General features: G+C 42.1%; 1 long non-coding RNA gene and 1 pseudogene across 1 annotated transcript in view; one reads left to right on the top strand and one right to left on the bottom strand.

The window, feature by feature from the left end:
* LOC133259304 (uncharacterized) overlaps positions 1 to 7,547 on the bottom strand; it is a 28,213-nt gene extending 20,666 nt beyond the window's left edge. The window contains exon 1 of the long non-coding RNA XR_009740357.1: positions 7,112 to 7,547. This is a non-coding gene — a long non-coding RNA (uncharacterized LOC133259304). The remainder of the gene's footprint in view (positions 1 to 7,111) is intronic.
* Positions 7,548 to 13,430: 5,883 nt separating this feature from the next.
* On the top strand, positions 13,431 to 13,910 carry LOC133258848 (mitochondrial inner membrane protease subunit 1-like; annotated as a pseudogene).
* Positions 13,911 to 18,486: the final 4,576 nt, after the last annotated feature.

Genomic DNA, 18,486 nt, shown 5'->3' with positions numbered 1-18,486 from the left:
TCCCTGGGGTCGCTAAGAGTCGGATATGACTGAGCGACTTCCCTTTCACTTTTCACTTTCATGCATTGGAGAAGGAAATGGCAACCCACTCCAGTGTTCTTGCCTGGAGAATCCCAGGGATGGGGGAGCCTGGTGGGCTGCCGTCTATCGGGTCGCACAGAGTTGGACACAGCTGCAGTGACTTAGCAAGGGCAATTGCCAGGGCTTCCCAGGTGGCGTTAGTGGAATCTGCCTGCAATGCAGGAGACACAGGAGCTGCAGATTCTATCCCTGGGTTGGGAAGGTCCCCTGGAGGAGAATCCCATGGAGAGGAGCCTGGGGGGCTACCTGGCAGGCTACAGTCCATAGGGTTGCAAAGAGTTGGACACGACTGAAGCAATTTAGCACACATGGACGCAACAGCATTTGCCATCTGCCTCTGTGGAGATTGAATCTATTCTGTTGACCTTTGACACACCCTGAAGGGAGTTCCAGGTGGAGAATGAGGCACTTAGGGCTCCAGGAAAACTGGTGGAATAGGTCTTTAGATAGTTAGATTTCATGATCCCAGTCCTTGCATCTCCTCACATCTGCAAAAGCACTAAATCCCTTCATGGTGACAGAAGCTCCTCATGACTAGCAGAAACTTTTTAAGTGTTTGATTGCATTGAGCTCCCCCTTCACCAAAATCACACATACTGACCTTCCCCCACAACCTCTTTGGAGCAGCTTCTCTGAGTTATTTGAAGTGCTATCTCCCAGGCTGCAGTCCTCATTTTTCCCGAAATAAAACTTAACTTGCAACTCTCACATTGTGCTTTTTAAGTTGATAATATAATTATAATAATTCTTGGTCTTCTACCACTTGCTTTTCTCAACTAATAACATATGACAGCTAAGAGTATTGATACATTTCTTATGAGACAGGCATAATTCAAAATTCTTTACATGCGTTAATCCGCTTAATTCTCAAAAAAGGGAGAAAAAAGAAAAGAAAAACCCTAGGGCTTCCCTGGTGACTCAGATGATAAAGAATTCGCCTGCAATGCGGGATACCTGGGTTCAGTCCCTGGGTTGAGAAGATCCCCTGGAGGAGGGCATGGCAACCCAATCCAGTATTCTTGCCTGGAGAATCCCCATGGACAGAGGAGCCTGGCAGGCTACAGCCCACGGGGTCACAGAACTGGAGATGACTGAGTGACTAAGCACAGCACAGGAAGCAAATACTATTACTTTTCCCATTTTACAAATGGGAGAGTGGAAGACTGGAATACTTGAGTACAGACAGGCAGGAAGGGCCAGCACTATGATTTGAATCCAGGCCAGCTGGTGTTAAAGCCTTCATTGGTTACTGCTGCACCATGTTGCCCTTATTCTTAAGAGCTTGTTATGTTACTATGTATCAGCTCAGTTCAGTCGCTCAGTCTGTCCGACTCTTTGCGACCCCATGAATCGCAGCACGCCAGGCCTCCCTGTCCATCACCAACTCCCGGAGTTCACTCAGACTCAACGTCCATCAAGTCAGTGATGCCATCCAGCCATCTCATCCTCTGTTGTCCCCTTCTCCTCCTGCCCCCAATCCCTCCCAGGATCAGAGTCTTTTCCAATGAGTCAACTCTTCGCATGAGGTGGCCAAAGTACTGGAGTTTCAGCTTTAGCATCAGTCCTTCCAAAGAAATCCCAGGGCTGATCTCCTTCAGAATGGACTGGTTGGATCTCCTTGCAGTCCAAGGGACTCTCAAGAGTCTTCTCCAACACCACAGTTCAAAAGCATCGATTCTTTGGCGCTCAGCCTTCTTCACAGTCCAACTCTCACATCCATACATGACCACAGGAAAAACCATAGCCTTGACTAGACGGACCTTTGTTGGCAAAGTAGTGTCTCTGCTTCTTTAGTTATAGCATGGTTTTCAACAGCATGGATGAATCATAGTTTACATAGCCATTCTCTCCTGCTGGACATTTGCATCATTTCCAGTGCTTTATGACTCAGCTATTTCTTGTGCGTACTCTTCTTGTGCATGTGGGTAACTATTTCTCCAGGCTAGGTACCTAAAATTGGAGTGCAGGGTATGCACACTTAAAGTGTTGACGTGTAACACTAGGTTCTCTTTGGGAGAAGAATTTTCAATAGTACATATCCTCGTAGACACTGGATACTATTAGACTTTTAAATTTTCTTAGAGAATTCACATTCTTACAGACTCTAGATATTACCAATTTTTAAAATGTTTCTTAAGCTGGTAGGCAAAAATTATATTTCTTACTGGTTGTAACTTCTATTTCCTTGGTTTTTAGTGAACTTGAGACCTTTTTATTTGTTTATTGGAAATTTGAATTTCAACTTCCATAAATATCTTTTGTCTGATTTTTATCAGATTACTTTTTTGTTTTGATTTGAATCATATATATGTATATTAAAATTATTTTCCTGCTATACTTATTGCAAATGTTTTCTCTCAGTCTATCCCTTGTCTTTCAAATTTATTTTTGGTGACTTCTGACTCAAGCAGTATTCAATATTTATAAAGACAAGTTCTTTTTGATTTTTGAAGCTGAGTCTTTCTCACTCTCCATCTTTAGAAAAAATATACATAAACATATAATACATGTTTATTGTAGAAAATATAGATACTACAGATAAAAGTTAAAAGTAAAAATCAAGTGTAATTCTATCCCTCAGGAACAAACAAAAATTGCTAATGTTTTGAGTATTTCCCATTAATATTTTAAATAGGAGAACAGATAATAGTTACACTATTTTTTAAGGACCATTTAAAAATATATATCTTTATTAACTCATTTAGGCTGTGCCGGGTCTTAGTTGCAGCACACGGGATCTTTAGTTGAAGCATGTGGGAACTAGTTCCCCAACCAGGGATCAAACCCAGGCCCCCTGCATTGGGAGCATGGAGTCTTAGCCACTGGACCACCAGGGAAGTCCCTAAAGGGCAATTTTTTAAAGATTTTGATGTAACTATTTTTTATGTCTGGTGAACTGTTTTAAGACATTTTCAAGACTGTAGGGGAATTATCATATACAAGGAAAACTCTGTGTTCTTAGCAATCTGGGCTGGAAAAATGCAGAGAGGACATTTCCATGCTGTTGGTAGAATTCACCTCTTATTTCAAGAAGTAGGGAGGATACCCAGAGGAGTACATGCAGCACCATTTGTTGGGGAGATGTTTCTGTTCCCACCAGGACCCTCTACCTCCAGACATCTCTGGTTACATTTGTGATGTAAATGAGTAACCAAGGCCCCTTGGGTGCAACCCTTCCTCTCTCCATATGATCACTTAAGACTCGATGTCATTTGAAACCCTGAGCCCTAAATTCTCTTGGGTCTCATTTGTTGTCTTGCTCCAGTCACTAAAGAGACTGAGCATAAAGTTTCCATTATTTTCAAAGAAGACTTTACACTAACTGAGCTCTGGAGGCCATTAGAAAATATGATTTTCTGCCTCTAAAGTTAAAGATGGAGGGCATTTTTTTTTTAAGTTAAAAACAAGAAAGCATTTTAGGAGCATGGTTTTACTCTCAAGTCTAATTACTACACAAACATCATTATAACGATGTAAAGGAAAGACAACAATCATTCATTGCTCCTCTATCATCTGTTTTCACATTTTAATGGCTTCTAGCAAATGTAGAATGTTTAAAACAAAAATTCAATTCCCTCCTTCTCACCTCAAGTCACTCATAGTATAGGACAGATTCTCTGTCTGTCTATGTCCATTTCTACTACACACACGTGACTGCTGTCAGGCTAGTAAGTTCTTCACAGTTTAATTCATGTATACTGTCAATTCATTAGGAAATCTAAGGCAGAGAGGTATTGAAAATTTTAGTTTCTCCAATCACGTTTTTAACCATGTTCTTTTGAGACTCTCTTCCCATTCCTGAATGTTATCTATAGCAGGTGCTATTTACGCCTTGACCATACAGCTCTCATCATTCATACCAAATGCTTCTTGATGCAAGTGCTAGGGTTTTCCACTTGAGCTAATTCCAGGGAGGGCAGGGAATTAATACCTCTGGGAGCAGCCCTCAAACAGTGACTGATAGGAGCTGGTGGATAGGTACCCCAGCTCCCTCACCCCTCAGGTTGGACAGCTCTGAGGTGTGCTCTTCACCCTCTCCCAGAGGCCTTTGTGGAACTGAGGCACAGTTGCCCACCCTTTGCTATTAATAACATATCTATAGCTTCCTTCCTTTCCCTATGTCACTTTGCTGCCCCCCTACAGTGCTTTCTGGGATCATATCCCAAATAAACTTGCATGCACATTCTTGTCTTCTGGTCTGCATCTATGGGAAGGCTGCAGCAGTGATCATATAGCACATTCCCAACATCTGGCTATAGCTGGCTGAACACAAGCTGAGTTTCTGCCTGTGCTGATCTGATCACATCCTTTCTCCCTGGAATCTTGAATTGGGAGAGAGAACATGCCAATTGTCTACAGGAAGCTGGGGGCTCTCTCATGCAAACTAAGGAGATTTGCAGTGCAGTGATGGGTAGGAGAAGCAGAGAAAGTCAGTCTGTAGGAAGAGAAAGGGATGAAGGGAGGAAGGGAGATAGAGTGATGGAGAGAGAGAAGAGAATGGACAAGAGAATCAGTGATGAGAGAGAGGTTCCTGTTTCAGGCTCCCTTCCTTCCTGGAGCCCTCCTACATCTGCTTCCTGGTCTGTGAGTTAAGCCAATATAAGCATCATAAATTCTCCTCTTTCTCTTAAACTACCTTAAATAACTTGTTACCTACCTCCAAACAGAAGATCATCAGGAAGTTAGACTCACCCTCTCAGAGAGTTGGAAATCCATGTTCCAGGATTCTTCCCCTCCCTACCCTGAGCTCTTCCCATGAGATGAGGCTCTGCCCTCTGACCTTCTCCTATGACTGGCCTCCTAAGCGGACTCCCTCAGCTGGTGACCCCCACATGGCTGGTGGGCTCTGCTGAGATGGTGCATGTGGTACTTTTGGAGTGCTACATAACGTCATCTGGACCGTTTTCCACTGAAGATCCCTTCAGGCAGTGGCAGTCTTGAGTCCCCTCAGCCTCTGCCAGCCCCAGGCTGCAGGCCCTCTACAAGGTGAAACATCTCCTTACTGGACAACTAGGGCAGCCTCTTGACATCAGTTTCTACTCTACCCTGTGCTCTTTCATAAGAAAGACTGGGGGTCCCTTGAGGTTCCTGCTCATGCCCTCAGGCTGAGAAACAAGATGAGGAAAAGGCTCCACCCCTTTCCTCTTGAGGCACACTACAGTGTGGTCACTGCTCACCTGGCAGGGACTGCTTCATCAGGGCCTCCCTGTTTCAAAGTGAGAACATTTAGGAAGCCCTGCCAATCTCTAAGTTCATGAGCACCCCATATTCCAGGGGACATATGTCAACTCTCTCAAGAGTCACAAATGTCCAAACGTCTTCTCAAATGTCACCCTGGCAATGAGTCCTATCTTGACTTCATGATCTAAAATGTCAGCCTCTCCTTTCCCCTGCTTTTGTTTTTTCCCCTTAACTTTTCTCTAACATTTTCCCATACATTTGTCTTGTTGTGGACTTTTTTCATTTGTTTGTTTTCCCCAGTAGAATGTAAGCTCCATGAATTATTGCCCATTTTATTTAGTGCTGAATCCCCAGAACTTAAAACAAGATATGATGCACAGTAAGAACCTGTATTAGTCAGGGTTCTCCAGAGAAATAAACTCAAGTATATATACAGTTGATCCTTGAATTTGAACTGCACAAGTCCATTTATATCTGAATTTCTTTCACTAAATATGTATCACAGTACTACACGATCCACCATCCATGGTTGGTTGAATCCATAGATGCAGAACCATAGATACAGAGCACTCACTATAAAGTTATATCTGAATTTTTGACTGAGGAAATGGTCTAGGCCCCTAACTCCTGCATTGTGAAAATGCCAATTTTATTCATGTGTGTGTGTGTATATATATATATATACATATGTGTGTGTGTGTGTATATATATACATAAAAATTATGATATATATACTAGGACATATATATCTTAGCCCATTGAGGCTGTCCTAACAAACTATCCTAGACTGGGAGGATTAAAAACAACAAAAATTGTATTTCTCACAGTTCTGGAGGCTGGGAAACCCAAGGTATGTGCAGATTAGGTGAGAGATCTGTTAAGAATCCGCCTGCCAATGCAGGGGTCACAGGGGAAGAGTCCACATGTCTTGGGGCAACTAGGCCCATGTGCCACAATTACTAAGCCTGTACTTTAGGGCCTGCGAGCTGCAACTACTGAAGGCTACCAGCTCTAGAGTCCATGCTCCGCACAAGAGAAGCCACCAGAATGAGAGGCCTACGCACTGCAACTAGAGAAAGACCCTGTGCGTCAACAGAGACCCAGCACAGCCAAAAATAGATTAATTAATTAAGTTTTTTATAAAAGAAGCTGAAGAAGACCAATGTCCTAGCTCAAGGACCATCAGGCAGAGTGAGAGCAAATTCTTCCTAATCTCTGTTTTCTTCAGACCTTCAGTGGATTAGACAGAAAGGAAAGGAAACCAGTTGCTAAGTCATGTCTGACTCTTCCGATCATGGACTGTAGCCTGCCAGGCTCCTCTGCTCCTAGGATTTTCCAGGCAAAAATACTGGAGTGGGTTGCCATTTCCTTCTCCAGGGGATCTTCCCGACCCTAGGATCGAGCACAGGTCTGTCTTTACCAACTGAGCTAGCAGGGAAGCTCATTAGATGAGGATTAGATGAGGCCCATCAAAATTAAGGTTGGCAGTCTGCTTCACTACCAATTCAGATGTCATTTCATCCAAACACAGCCTCACAGACACACCCAGAATAATATTTAACTACGTATCTGGGCACCCCATGACTCACTCAATTTGACATAAAATTAATCATTACAGTGCCCAAGAAATATATGGTTAACAAATGGATGAGCTCCCATCATCAGTCTCCTCTCCAGATTTATAATCTAGGCAGTCAGGATTAAGATGTTTATCTCTTCTTCCTGCAAATCATCACTTTGTTTAAGCAATTCCTTTGGAGCCTCCCCAATCATTTGATTTAGAGATGGGGAAATCCACCCCTTCTCCACTCCATTCCCCGCTAAGCCACTTCCTTCCAACACCACTCACCGGGGGAAGCATCCAACCCTGGGGGTTGACAGCTCTCCTTAGAATGAGAAGTGTGTATATTTACTGTTTTCAGCTTCATCCCCTAATGCCAACAGGATGTCAACAGAAGAGATCCCTCTTACCGAATGTTGTTGCACAAGTTTCCTGTCTGGCAGATTGTGAAAAATGGCCACAAACTCCTCCTTTCCAAGCGTTACCTGCCCTTTTCCAATATGCCTCTATATTTCCTCCTATTAAAGAGTGGAAATAATTTCTCTACCCTTTGAGTCTGGACAGACCTTATCACTTGCTGTGATCAATAAAATGTGGCAGGGACAACTACTGAGCCCTCTCACCCTAGTTCCCGTGCTCTGCGACAAGAGAGCAGCCCCCACTTGCTGCAAATAGAGAAAGTCTGTGGGCCGCAACGAAGACCCAGCATAGCCAAAATAATAATAATAATAGTAACAATAGTAAATAATAAAATACAATACGGCAGGAATGACATTGTGGGGAGTTCTGAGCAAAGCCTTAAGAACCCTTGTAGCTACTGCTCTCTCTTTCCAGGTAAAGTAGGCCAGCCTCATCTCCTGGCACCAACCACCAGACATGCAAATGAGCTGCTCAGTTCATCCGGCCTGTCATGCCTGATTGTAGCAATGTGAGTGACTGTACTGGTTTTCTATTGCTATAGAACAAGTTAACACCAGCTGAAAACAATGTGCATTTATCACCTCACAGTTCTGGAACTCCAAGATAGATCTCACCAGGCTAAAACTGAGCTGTCAGCAGGGCTGCATTCCTTTTCAGAAGTCTTAGGGGAGAATCTTTTTCTTTGCTTATTCAGACTGTTGGCAGAATTCAGCCTCTTGCAGTTGTAGGATTGAGGTCTCCTGTTTGCTGCCTGTTAGTGAGGGCTGTTCCTGTACTCCTTGGCTCATGAACCCTTTCCTCAATATTCAAAGCCAGCAGTGATGGGCCAAGTCCCTTTGCCACTTCAAATCTCTCCCATCTCTTCTTCCATTACATCTCTGTGACTAACTCTTCTGCCTTCTTACACTTTTAAGTGCCCATGTGACTACACTGGACCCATCCAGACAATCAAAGATAATCTTCTTAGCCAAAGGTCCATAAACTTAATTCCATTTACAAAGTCCCTTTGACCATGTAACATAACCAGACTTAATATCAGGGATTAAAGCATCAACATCTTTGGAGGAGGTACATTATTCCACTTACCACGGTGACCCCAGATGAGGGTATCAGGACCACCCAACTCAAAGGCTGACCCACAGAATCATCAGCAAGTAAAATGGGTAGTTAAAGGAGCAATAATGAACTGATCCGTGCTGTACACAATAATATCAGGTCACAAACAGCCAAAAGAAAATGTGTTTGGAATATGTTCTCAAAATTCCAAAGGAGTCCCTCAAGCCTTGAAAGCTCTTAGAGACAAAATTCTCTGGGTTTGGAGTCTCGGCCCTGTCTTCTTGCTGCTAAACTGCCTCTCAAAGTGGAAAATGAACAATAAGCCTTTAAGAATCTGGATTCTCAAAGTATATTATTAGTAAAATGTATAGTTGGACCCAAGTGATCATTAAATGCTGCCTGGGCTCCATGCTTTCCTGGATACATCTCTCCTGGCTGCTTGTTGAAAATCAGCTATGTTGCCAGATGGTTCCTTTTAAGGTTGTCACTTGTCCTGCAAAGGGTTGGACACATTTTACTACATCACACAGTATCTTTATCTTATTGTCTTTATTGTGAAAAGGCAAAATCTACAAACCCAGGATGAGAAAGACAGATGTATGATCTTCAGATTCTCATTAAATCAAGGAGCAATCTGCCAGAGCCAGGACAGCAGCTGGACACAGTGTGGGAGCTCTGGTGCATTTGGACCAGGATATTTGGCCATGAGGAGAATGCAATAACCCTCGTACTACAAGGTCCCTACTGCCCTCGCTGCAAAGTGTTTGGCATTCCCAGACAACTTCATTCAAATAGTCTAGACTGGAGACTGACATCTCCAGTCTAGACTATTTGGCATCAGTGTGTGCCGTAAGAGGGTGGGAAGTTTTTCCACTAGAATAGAACTCATAGCATATCCACCAGCGTCCTGATCTTGGCATACCTTCCTTGAGGTATGAAAAGGGGTGAGGATGCCTACTTTTCCCTTTATTAGTTTTTCCTTTCCCTAATCAAGCTGCTTCCTTAATGATTCGGGTTCTGCCACCAATTCTGATTCAGGGTCAGGGAGGCAGAGTATAGGGTCATACCATGAACAAGCACTGCTCCAGACATGAGCTGGGTACCTACAATTCAACTCATTCTGACAGGTGAAGAGTGCAGTCCTGCAAGACTGCTTTCCCTCTGCAAGTCCAGGCTAGGTTATCACCTGTATTTCTGGCTGACTGTACAGAAGTCAGAGATAGCCAGGACCCCATCTTCAGGTTTGATTTGCTAGAGTGGCTCATGGAACTCAGAGAAACACTTTACTTACTAGATCATTGGATTATTATAAAAGGATACAACTCAGAAATAGCCAGACAGAAGAGATGTATAGGGCACAGTGTGGAGAAAAGGCTTAAAATTTCATGCCCTCTCTGAGAGAGCCATGTTCCCCAGTTGCCACATATTCACCAACCTGGAAGGTTTCCTAAACCTCTACATTCTTTTGGGTTTTTATGGAGGCTTCATTACACAGATGACTGTTGACTGAGTCAACCTCCATCTTCTCCCTCCACCCTCCCGGAGGTCAGGCAGGTTTAACTCAAAGTTCCAACCTGCCAGTCATGGTTGGTTTCACTAGCAACCAGCCCCCATCCTTGGTTTAGTCTGAAAATTACCTCATCAGCATAATAAAATACAGCTTTGTCACTCTTATTGTTTTGGAAAATCCAAGAGTTTTAGGAGCCTGTGCCAGAAACAGAGATGAAGACTATATATATATATATATATGTACATATAAATATATATATATACAAAATATATACACACACATATTAATTTTTTAGAAGAATTCTATTGGAGTAGAGTTTATTTATGATATTGTGTTAGCTTTGGGTCTACAGCAAAGTGATCCAGTTATACATATACATACATTCACTCTTGCTTAGATTCTTTTCTCATGTAGGTTATCACAGAATATTGACTAGAGTTCCTGGTGATATCATAGGTCCTTGTTGGTTATCTGTCTCATAAATAGTGTACATTTGTTAACCCTAAACTCCTGGAGAGGGTAACCTCTCCACTATATTTCCCCTTTGGTGACCATAAGTTTGTTCTCAGTATCTATCAGTCTGTTTCTGTTTTGTAAGTATCATTTTTAAAAAATTAGATTCCACATATGAGCGACATCATACAGTACTTGTCTTTGTCTGGCTTACTTCATTTGGTGTGATCATCTCGAGGTCCATTCTTGTTGCTGCAAATAGCATTATTTCATTCTTTTTTACGGTTGAATAATATTTCATTGCATTTATGTATGACATCTTCTTTATCCATTTCTCCACATTTCTTTATCCATTCCTCTGTCAATGGATATTAGGTGGCTTCTATGTCTTAGCTATTGTTAACAGTGCTACAATGAACATTGGGGTGCACGTATCTTTTCAAATTATGATTTTCTACAGATATATGCCCAGGAGTCAGACTTTGGATGATATGGTAGTTTTATTTTTGGTTTTCTTTTAAACTTTTTATTTTGTATTGGAGTACAGATGATTAACAAACAATGTTGTGATAGTTTTGGGTGAACAATGAAGGGACTCAGCCTGGCATATACATGTATCCTATTTTTTATTTTTTAAGGAACCTCCATACTGTCTCCAAAGTGGTTATACCATAAATATATATTTATTATAAATTACAATATCACATTTACCCATGCTGTATGACATTTTAGAATTGGCCCCTATCCCTTGTATGACAGGTGTTAACCTCAAAGGGTTTCACCCTTGCATGACAGCAGGTATAAGCAAATATACAGATTTCCTGGTGTCAGGTTCAATTAGAATTTCTAGGATGGGCCCATACACTGGAACTTTTTATATACTGTTGCTATCTAATGGAGCCTATAGGCTCCTTCTCAGAATGCCATTTTTAAAAAGCATAAAATAAGGGGGGAAAAAACCCTACATTTACATTAGGATTCACTTGTAGTAGAAGAGAGAAATAAAAATATTAAGAAAACAAGTGTGTGATAAAATACCATATTTGTTGTTCATAATATTCACACATTCAACAACAAGACCTAGCAGTAGGTCTAATAAATACAGTCATTCCAAAAATAATAAGAATAAACAACATTTTTCTCCAGATTTTGCCATCCACTAGCTCTCACCTTAATCATCTCTAATGATTTCCCCAAATTCCCAACAAGGAATCCCTTTGAAATGGTTTCCCATGTTTGAAAAGAGTCTGCCTTGGGGCTTCCCTGGTAGCTCATGGGAAAGAATCTGCTTGCCAGTGCAAGAGACACAGGTTCAATCCCTGGTCCAGGAAGATCCCACAAGCTGAGGAGCAACTAAGCCCCTGCATTACAACTATTGAGCCTGTGTTGTAGAGCCCAGAAATCACAACTACTGAGCCCACTTGCTTCAACTACTGAAGCCCGAGCTCCCTAGAGCCCATGGTCCACAAGTAAAGCCACTGTGGTGAGAAAGCCTCACACCACAACCAGAGCATAGACCCTGCTCACAGGAGCAGAATAAAAGCCCAAGCAGCCGCGAAGATCCAGCACAGCCAAAACTAAATTAATTAGCTAATTAAATTAAAAAGAGAAGAGTCTATCTTCTCTAATAATGGCAATCATTCATTTTCCCATTTCCCATTCCAATGAAATAACATTAAATGTTTTGATAAAAGTTTAAGAACCATTGTATGGTTCCTAGGAAGTCATTGAGTTTCAATATGATTTTAGGCTCATATATATGAATTTGTTCCATGAGAATCAAATTCAGAAAGTGTCAACTTACTTTATATTATTAAATGAAATTAAATCTGCTGCAACCTTCATTGGCTTTAGTAGTAGAGAAATCCAATCCAAGACTTTTGGTGAAAAGTTTCCTGCCACTCAATTAGGATCAGGCCACCACCTGGGGTTTACGCAATCCAGGTATTTTGCCATTTGATCTGGAGGAAGTGGAGTTGCCTTTTCTTCCTGCATTCTTTCCTCCCCTCATTTGGGTGAGGGCTCTTTGCCAAAGCCCCTGAATAGCAGCCAGGATCCTAAACTCTGCATACTGGAAAAACTATATGAATGAATACTAGCTAAGATGTTAGCTGATATTGATCTTGGGTGGCCTTGGCTTGCAGGTGCTTGAAGCAGAGCTTCAGTTCCTGGCCAGAGACTGAGGATTGGGTAGCGGTGGTGAGAGCACTGAATCCTAGCCATTTAGACCAATGGTCAGTGACAAGACCCTGACTCTGCAGATTCGCTGAAGGAGAATACCCACAACAATGAAATGTAGTGAAACAAGTCAAGTGTTTATTAGGAGAAAAAAAAGTATAGTATGTGTGGATAGACACACAGGCAGACTCAAAGAGAGAATTGCAGAGTTGTGCCCTCATTGTAGTTGGAATCACTTATAAGGGGCATTTCTTCCAGGTTTCCTTTAGCCAATCATTTTGATTTTCATGGTTCAGAGTTCATATTTGGTATATCTCAAGATCTCCCACATGTGCCCACACATCTCTTAGCCAAGATGGATTCTACCAAAGAGGCCTATGGGTAGTTAGCATCACTTAGCATCACTCCCCTTTTGAGCTCCAAGGAACCTTTCTGCCCATGTGCAGTTGAGGAGTTCTCCTGATTTCAAGAATGAGAGATATGTGGTCTCTTATCTCCTTTCTGGGCAGAGCTTAGCCTCCTGCCTTGATTGTCCTGCTAGTCTCATGTCGGAGTATTTACATGGTGGGGCGGGGGTGAGGGGTGGCTACCTCCTGCCTCAATATCATCTTAAACTAAGTGATATCCCTCTCAGAGGCATTAGTATTGTTATATGGAGTTATTTCCATGTATATTTAGAATAGAGATGTATTTAAATTTCACTTAATACACACCTACTAGAATGACTAAGAATACACAGGTTAACAATGTTAATTGTTGGCAAGGATATGAACCAGCTAAAACTTTCATATCTTGCTGGTAGGATCACAAAATAGTACAGCCAAGCAGACTTCTGCAGGTCCAGGAATCCTGAAATCATGGATCACCTATATGTGCTTTGAAGCATGCTTTAGATGTTTTTTTCTTGGAAGCCCTGGAACTACACTAAAAACTGAATGCTTGAATGTTGAAAAGACCTATGGTCAATGGTGGCAGAGTCTACATAGAACTATGCTTTGTGTTGTTCTGGGAAAAATGTTTTGGCTTGTTAGCTATACTATTTAGTATGGCTGTATAGCCCATGGTGCTTTTGAATATGTTGGTAGTGTTGTCATGTGTTTTGAACCATCAATGGAGCCTACAATTCAAAATTCAGATACTGTCTTTGCAGAAAGTCTTAATCGACATTTTTATGGTATCCAAAGAGATGACATTATGATTACAAAAAGCCCAAGTGATCAATATTTCAAATTGGTTTTGAAGAAGACAAAATTCTCACCAGTAGCCCAGCAGATTTCTTCAAAAGACATTGTTTTGTGCCAACAGGTCATGTTTGGTTAGAAGGTGATAATCTACAGTTACAGATTTCAGGTACTATGGACTTGTTCCATACAAACTAATAAGTGGACATATCTTCTTTAGATTTGGCCTCTGAGTGATTTTGGATTTCTATGTGACAGCCCTAATAGTCACAGATTTTCTGATGATTAGCAAGCATTTGTTCTTTTGATTTGATTATTGTCTTCTGTTCATGTGAGTTTATTATTGTCACTGGAACCATGTATTTACTAATAAACTCTTTGCTATTCAGAAAAAAAATGGTCCAGCCACTTTAGAGAATAGTTTAGCAGTTTTTTTTACAGTTAAACAAAAACTTACTATAGTGAGACATATACCTATACTATGATCCACAATCCCTAATTTCACTCCTGAACATCTAATCAAAGACATGTGTTCACATAAAAACCTGTATGAAAATGTTATAAACATTATTCACAAGCACTAAAAATTGGAAACAACCTAAATGTGGATCAACAAGTGAGTGGATAGAATGGTATATCCTAGACAGAAAATCAATCAGTAGTTGATTGAGGCTTAGAGTCAGGGAAGGGAACATGTCAGAACATTTTGGGGTGGTAGAAGTGTTCCATACCTTGATTATGGTGACTGTTAAACTCTTTGTTGAAGGGTAGAGGTATATTACATGAGGACAAGGGGCAGGCTGGGGATGGAGGATATTAGTTCTCCTGAAACCTGGTAGGAACTGTTTTCAAATCTGCAGAGATAGGGCCTCTGAATAGATTGGCTGCAAGTATGCAAAGAGTTTGGGACCCTCGCTGCTACACAGGGGCTTTGGCAAAGAACTTTCACCCAAATGAGAGGAGATGAAGGAGGAAGAAAGGGCAACTCCATTTCTTCCAGATCAAAAGGCAAGATACTTGGTGGAGTGGGAAGAAGGTTTTCACCCAAAGTCTGGGATTGGATTTCTTCACTACTAAAGCCAATGGAGGTTGAGCCAGATTTAGTTTCATTAAAGAGTTTAATGTAAGTTGAAGTACTTCCCTGCTGATCCAGTGGTTAAGACTCTGCCTTCCAATGCAGGGGGCACAGGTTTAATCCCTGGTCAGGGAACTAAGATCCCACATGCTGTGCAGTGCAGCCAATAATAATAATTAAGAAAAAATGGAATATAAAATAAGTTGATACTTCTTGAGTTTGATTCTCATGAAACAAATTCATACAGATTCAAATGGGCACAAAATCATATTATTAGACAGAAGTTAGAGAAGATATAATATCCAGAGAAAAGGACAACTAAAGGTGGTTCTGGCATGGACAGAAGTGGTGAGACAACACTTTGGCAGCAACAGGGCTCCTAGTTCCCCTGAGATCTTGCCAGAGAAACTGGTACTTCTCCTTGCTTTCTTGAAAGACTCACTTACTGGGCTTAGGGACTTTGCAAAGAAACATACTTCAATGAAATTAAAAGTCAACTTAAGCATCATGTCCAAATTTGCAAAATTTGTTCAAAACAATTTGCATTTGCCAAGCAATTTGTTTTGAACAGTTGCCTTGTCTATGAAAGGCAGCCAGAAGAAGATAACATTGCTCTATCAACATAAAACAAAGGCTATATTCTTATAAACACATGCCCGAAATACCACACGCAGCTCACCCAACCTCGGGAGTTAGCAATTGCATATTGAGGTAATGATTGAGAGTTTTCAAATAAGGAAAAGCAAACAGACCTAAGATGTGTCTTCTCAGAGTAAACTGAATAGATGGGTGATTATGTTAACATCAGATTATTATACATATTTATTGCTGCAGTAAAACCATCTCTTTACACGTTCTCTTGGCTTCATAATGGTGAGAAAAGTACTTGGATATAAAGATATGAAACTGTGATTATGATAGGAATATAACATTGATGATCTTTAATGATTGATCAAGATCAGAGGGTTGAGAGATTTTGAAATCTCTCAAAGGGTTGTCCCAGCCCAGGAATACTGGATGGAGCAGGGCCTGGAAGTCTGTCTTAGTCTGCTTGGGCTGCCATAACAAAATACCCTACGCTGTGTGGCTTAAACCACAGAAGTTTATCTTGTCATAGTTGTAGAGGCTAGAAGCCTGAGATCAGGGTACCAGAATGATCTAGTTTTAGTGAGGGGTCTCTTCTGGCTGCCATTTTGCTGTATCCTCACATGGGCTTCCATCAGTGTTAGCATGTGGATAAAGATTGACCTCTCTTTCTTCTACTTCTTGCTGCTGCTGCTAAGTCACTTCAGTCGTGTCCGACTCTGTGCGACCCCATAGATGGCAGCCCACCAGGCTCCCCCGTCCCTGGGATTCTCCAGGCAGGAACACTGGAGTGGGTTGCCATTTCCTTCTCCAATGCATGAAAGTGAAAAGTGAAAGGGAAGTCGCTCAGTCATGTTCGACTCTTAGCGACCCCCTGGACTGCAGCCTACCAGGCTCCTCCATCCATGGGATTTTCCAGGCAAGAGTACTGGAGTGGGGTGCCATTGCCTTCTCCACTTCCACTTCTTAGAAGGTCATTAATTCTATTAGGCAAGGACTCCATCCTTATGACCTCACTTAACCTTAGTTACCTCCAAAAGCCCCATCTTCAAACACAATCACATCAGGAGTTCAGGCTTCAACATAGAAACTTGCAAGGGACACAATTCAGTCCATAGTAAAAAGTAAGCAACCCCTCCCTCATGTCAGCGTGGAACTTTCAATTTAGCCACCATAGAAACCTGTGGTGAAGCATGAAGCATGAGGCAACAGCAAAGAATAAGGGACACAAATTCCATAGCTCAGAAAGAGGAGGGCTGGAGCACTCAGAAAAGACCTTCTAAACCTGGGATTCTCTTGGGACATTCAAGCCTGCGTGCAGATTTTCTAAACTCTGAATTTAGTCAGGAATTCCCTTGCTCAATGGCTTCCATTCTCTAAAGAAAATGTCCAGACTCTTATCACTGCCTTCTGACCCCTCAGTTCTACCTCCCAGCCTCTTCTGTTGCCAAACTCTGAGGCAATCACATTGAGCTTCTTTCAGTCCCAAGGACTTTCTTTCATCTTCAGGCCTGTGCCTGGGTACTTTCCTCTTCCTGGAAGACTTATCCACCCAACACCTCACATCTCATCCTCTCACCTCAGTCTGTGCCTCCCAGCTCCTCTCATCCTTGAGGTCTGAGTTTAGAGGACACTTCCTCAGAAAACCTCAGCGAGAACATCATCATGAACCCTCAAGCACCTGTCACTCATCTGCATTTGGTAATGGAATGCCATGAAATATTCCACCAGTGCTCAAATTGCCCTAATCATCTCATAAATAATTATAATAGTTTATTTGTATGAATCAAGACCCAAAGTTCACACTTCGCAAAATAATGGTTAAATTATTCTACTGAATTGTTACATATATGATATTTACCCACTACCTATCCAATCACATTGGTTGAACTGCCAAGTATTATCTGCCCCAACACACCAACCCCCATCCCCAGGCCACCCACCTTGGATGAAAATTTCCAGTTAACATTCACATCTATAGGGCTAACCTCTAAACCAAACACTACTACTGACATTGTCCTTCAAACATAATCTACTGAACTTCCCTGGTGCTCCAGTGGTAAGGAGTCCACCTAACAGTGCAGGGGACATGGGTTCAATCCCTGGTCCAGGAAGATTCCATGTGCATGGAGCAAAAAAGCCCATGCACCACAACCATGGAGCCTGTGCTCTAGAGCCCACTAACCATAACTACTGAGCCTGCATACTGCAACTCCTGAAGCCCATTCACCCTAGAACCCATGCTCCACAACAAGAGAAGCCACTGCAGTGAGAAGCCCACGTACTGCAACTAGAGAGTAGCCCCTGCTCGCCACAGCTAGAGAACGCATGCACGCAGCAACAAAGACCCAGCACAGTTCAGTTCGGTTCAGTCGCTCAGTCGTGTCCGACTCTTTGAGACCCCATAACTTGCAGCATGCCAGGCCTCCCTGTCCATCACCAACCCCCGGAGTTTACTCAAACTCACGTCCATCGAGTCAGTGATGCCATCCAGCCATCTCATCCTCTGTCTTCCCCTTCTCCTCCTGCCCCCAATCCCTCCCAGCATCAGAGTCTTTTCCAATGAGTCAACTCTTCGCATGAGGTGGCCAAAGTATTGGAGTTTCAGCTTTAGCATCAGTCCTTCCAAAGAACACCCAGGACTGAACTCTTTTAGGATGGACTGGTTGGATCTCCTTGCAGTCCAAGGGACTCTCAAAGAGTCTTCTCGAACACCACAGTTCAAAAACATCAATTCTTCAGCGCTCAGCTTTCTTCACAGTCCAACTCTCACATCCACACATGACCACTGGACCCAGCACAGCCATAAATAAATAGAATTTTTAAAAAAAAAAGGTGGGGTGGGGGGTTTTCATAAAGTTCTGATGTGATTCATCTCCTCCATTTCCCCCACACACACAAAAAAGCTAACTCACCCAAATTTACTGACATTCAGCCCAGATATATCTCCAGTATGTTATTTTCAGCACAACCTGACCTCATTGAAGGGTTCTTGAAGAACTAGAAAACTGACAATGTGCTTTAAAAGAAAAGAAGAGAAAAGATGTGTGATGTTCCAATTGGCAGCTCCAGGCTCTACCCGTACAGTCTTTGAGGACATTTACATGTCAGGAAGTTTATAATAAGCCAGATGAAATGTTTGTGCAGTGCACCCCATGAGACATACTGTTCCAAAAGCTGAATCTAAGCTTAGATGGATTCCAAG

The sequence above is a fragment of the Bos javanicus genome, chromosome 13, assembly GCF_032452875.1.
Source record: "Bos javanicus breed banteng chromosome 13, ARS-OSU_banteng_1.0, whole genome shotgun sequence".
NCBI classification, from domain to species: Eukaryota; Metazoa; Chordata; class Mammalia; order Artiodactyla; family Bovidae; genus Bos; species Bos javanicus.
Note: the sequence above shows the minus strand (reverse complement) of the source record. Positions and strands in the feature narration are given on the sequence as shown.